We start from the raw sequence: 4550 nt of genomic DNA, 5'->3' as shown, positions 1-4550 counted from the left end.
TGTCCACTTGTGTGCTTGGTTTGACCCAGAGGGTCGAGGCGCGTCCCACTTCCTTGAGAGACATTCTTGTGTTTCCTTGTTGTTATTAGTGATGCTCATCAGGCATCCTTCCCATCAGACATCCCGGCCCTCTCAGTGCTCGCTGGGGGGTGGAAAGAGAGTGGACCTACATTGGCCAGGGTCCTCAGAGAAACAGATATTCCTTATTTTAAGGAGTTGGTTCATGTGGCTGTGGGGCTGCCGGGTCCAAATTTGCAGGATAGGCCGGTAGGCTGGAGATGCAGGGAAGAGGTACAGGTTGAGTTTGAAGGTACTCTGCTGCGGAATTCCCTCCTCCTCAGGCGAGATCAGGCCTAGTTGTCTTAAGGCCTTCAGATGATTAGATGAGGCCCACCCCCATTATGGAAGATAATCTACTTTACTCAAAGTTCACTTACTTAAATATTAATCTCTTTTTTATTTTTTTATTTTTATTTTTCATTTTTTTAAGATTATTTATTTATTTATTCATAGAGAGACAGAGAGAGAGAGAGAGGCAGAGACACAGGCAGACGGAGAAGCAGGCACCATGCAGAGAGCCTGATGTGGGACTCGATCCAGGGTCTCCAGGATCATGCCTGGGGCTGCAGGCGGCGCTAAACCGCTGAGCCACCAGGGCTGCCCCTAATCTCTTTTTTTAAAAAAGATTTTATTTATTCATGAGAGACAGAGAGAGAGAGAGGCAGAGACACAGGCAGAGGGAGAAGCAGGCTCCGTGCAGGGAGTCTGACATGGGACTCAATCCCGGATCTCCAGGATCAGGCCCCGGGCTGAAGGTGGTGCTAAACTGCTGAGCCACCTGGGCTGCCCAAATATTAATCTCATCTTAAAAATGCCTCCACAGAAACCTCTAGACTAATGTTGGACCAAACATATGGGTATCATAGCCCAGCCAAGCGGATGCATAAAATCATCCCAGCATCCCACACATCCAGTATTCCTTGCGGCTGCCTCATGGGGGTACATGAGGTGCAGACTTGGTCCACAGGCTCTGTGGCCATCTCAGCACATTGTGAACCTCGGGTGGAGCTGCCAGGATGTGGACACACACACCAGAACTGTGAGAGGGCAGAAAGGGGGCTAGGGGCTAGCATTGCTTCCCCTGTAAGCCCATGAGAATCCAGAGGGTGCACTCCATGCCCTCTCCTCCACCCTATCCATGGCAGACAAGCAGCCGCAGTCCCAGCCTAGTCCCTGGTTCCCACGGTGGCTTTTCCTGAGCCTGATGGACCTCACACCAGAGCCTGGGAGGATGATGATCATGCCATTCACTGAATCCCTAAAGCTTTATCGAGCGCCCCCTTTGTGCCAAGCATCGTTCTGGGCACAGGAGATGCAGCGGAGCACAGAACAGCCCCACTTCTGCCCTGTGGTGTTTATATCCCAGGAGGAGGGAGACATACGATAAGCAAAGGGATGAGGAAGAGATAGCGTATAAGGTAGCGATGACTTCTCTGGAGCACTGGGGGCGTGGATGTTCTCATAAGCAGGCTGCTCAGAGAAGGCTCGATGTCATCCTCAGTGCTTTCCTGCCTGGAGGCCGAAGGAAGTGAGGGAGCCAGCTGGATGGTATCTGCAGAGAGAGAAAGCCCCGGGCAGAAGGACTAGTGGTACAAAGCTCCGAGGACGGAGCGTGCTTATCACGTCTAGGGACATCGAGGAGGCTGCTCATTCTCCCATGAAAGCATTCCAGGGCCGGGATGCGTGGGGTTTGTACACAGCACCGCAGTGTCATGGATCCACCACATGGCTCATCCTCGGCACATGGTTTTCATCCTCAAGGCCACCTCATGGTACCAGAGGCTGCTGGAGCTCCAGCCACTGTGCTCAAGCTCCAGGCCTGTAGAAGGAAGTCCAGAGGCAGGGCTTGGGGAGAACAGAAGCAACCCCCTTCCGGCTGAGTTATATCAGTTTAAGCAGCCGTTCTGGGAGTTCCAGATCACACTTTTAACCCAATTTCATGGGCAAGGACTTAGTCACAAGGCCTACCTCATTGCAAGGAAGTCTGGGATGTAATCTTTTTAGCTGCATACATTGTTTCTTCAGTTAAAACCAGAGCTCAGTGGCTAAGGAAGAGGAGGGGAGCGGTAGCTGGGGCAGCTGGTAGTCTCTGCAGCCCGCTTGCTCGGAGGCACACCTGCTCTCACACAGCCGACCCTTCCATGGCGCCGAGCCCTGGGCCATAGTCTCCGATCTTTGCTGATTTCTTGGAAATCCTGTATAGCCCGGGTGGCGGCAGGGACTCCCAGGCCGCTATACCATCTGGATAAGATTGATCCAAACACTTACTCTCTGAATTTGGAAGGCCAGACTCTTCCTGGGGGGGGGGGGGGGGGTGTGTTCCCAGGGCCGCCTCCCCTTCCGTGGGCTCTGCTGGAATCTGTTCGCAGCAGAGCTTTCCCAGAGGTCTCCGGCTCACAGACAAATGTCATTAAAATCATCATCACTCTACCTGGCCACACTGGTGCCAGGGAATGCTGGAATCGGCTACTGAAACCACACACTTATACCCCCGCTGTGTACTTGAAGTGGAAATCTGCTGGGTGGGGCTGGGGAGCCTGGGACGTACCGGCAGGTGGACCCAGACGCATCCACGCAGCCCGAGCACGCACCTGTCTGGGCTCCCTCCAGCCGGGACTCCTTGACCTGCAGCCGCCAGGAATACCTGGGGCGCCCCCGACCACAAGGGAGTGAGTGCTCTTTGGTTTGGGAGCCGAGCTCATTGAAACATCTTGTATGTGAGGACAAGAAATACACAAAGCATTCGTGGCCAAATTTTCTTTCTTTAGCCACGGTGTGTCGTGAACTGGAGGCTTTTTGAAGCTGTGGATGGAGCTTGCGATCTGGTGGCGTGCATCCCCAGGCACACTGGTCACCGTAATTACTGCATCTTCTTATGAATTCATATTTCATTTGTGGTTCCTGTCTCTAGGGGCCCTGGGGAGTGTAAATGGATGAATACACGACTGAGTACAATCCTTTAGACAGGCCCCGACCAGGAGGAGCGAGCCCAGAGGTGTCTCTGGCAGGATGGGGTCTATGGGAGGTTATCCTGGGGGTGCTGATTGGACTTATGGACACCCTGCTGCAGGAAGGGAGGAGGGGGGAGGAGCCCCATTGCTCCCACCACGGGCCCTCCATACCCTGCACCCTCTCCCCGATGTTGCTCCACCTTTGAGATGCCTGTTGCACATTTAGAACTCGTCCAAGAATGAGGCTAGCTTCAGGCCAACACCATATTTTTTTTATAATAAATTTATTTTTTATTGGTGTTCAATTTACCAACATACAGAATAACACCCAGTGCCCCCCTCAGTGCCCGTCACCCATTCACCCCCACCCCCCGCCCTCCTCCCCTTCCACCACCCCTAGTTCATTTCCCAGAGGTAGGAGTCTTTATGTTCTGTCTCCCTTCCTGATATTTCCCACACATTTCTTCTCCCTTCCCTTATATTCCCTTTCACTATTATTTATATTCCCCAAATGAATGAGAACATACACTGTTTGTCCTTCTCCGATTGACTTACTTCACTCAGCATAATACCCTCCAGTTCCATCCACGTTGAAGCAAATGGTGGATATTTGTCGTTTCTAATGGCTGAGGAATATTCCATTGTATACATAAACCACATCTTTATCCATTCATCTTTCGATGGACACTGAGGCTCCTTCCACAGTTTGGCTATTGTGGACATTGCTGCTAGAAACATCGGGGTGCAGGTGTCCCGGCGTTTCATTGCATCTGAATCTTTGGGGTAAATCCCCAACAGTGCAATTGCTGGGTCGTAGGGCAGGTCTATTTTTAACTCTTTGAGGAACCTCCACACAGTTCTCCAGAGTGGCTGCACCAGTTCACATTCCCACCAACAGTGTAAGAGGGTTCCCTTTTCTCCGCATCCTCTCCAACATTTGTGGTTTCCTGCCTTGTTAATTTTCCCCATTCTCACTGGACAACACCATATTTTTGAGGACAAGGGAGCTTTAGGATTTGAAGTGCCGTATTGATTTTATCTCAAAGATTCCTGATGCAAAATGGACCACAAAAGTGGTTATGTATTTTTTTTCTTTCTTTAGTTTTGAAGCATGTATTTTTTAACGACCTCAGGAAAAATTAACGTGGCAGGGTTGCCTTCCAAAGCATGAATCTGCTTCCTGTAAATGCCCCTTATCTGCCCCCTCGGCAGGACCCTCGGGCCTGGGGGAGAAGCAGCAAGGACTCAGAGGAGCCACTGATCTACGGGAGCTGGAGACAGTAGATGCTTCCTTGCAGATTCTGCTCTTTTGTCTGTTTGGCTTTGTTTTTCATGGTCTCAGACTAAGACCGGGGCCAGGCTTATTTCGAGACCAGCGCTCCAGTAGCTGGAGCAGGGAAACCTTTCTTGCAGCGGGATCGGGATGGGACATCTCCGTGTCCATGGAGGATGTGGCCTCCCCGATAACGGACCAGTGTTGTCTGATGATGTGCACAACGTCTGCCTCCTCCAGAGGCTCAGCTCCCGAGGGCAGGGCTA

This window comes from Vulpes lagopus, chromosome 4 (assembly GCF_018345385.1).
Source record: "Vulpes lagopus strain Blue_001 chromosome 4, ASM1834538v1, whole genome shotgun sequence".
Classification (NCBI taxonomy): domain Eukaryota; kingdom Metazoa; phylum Chordata; class Mammalia; order Carnivora; family Canidae; genus Vulpes; species Vulpes lagopus.
Note: the sequence above shows the minus strand (reverse complement) of the source record.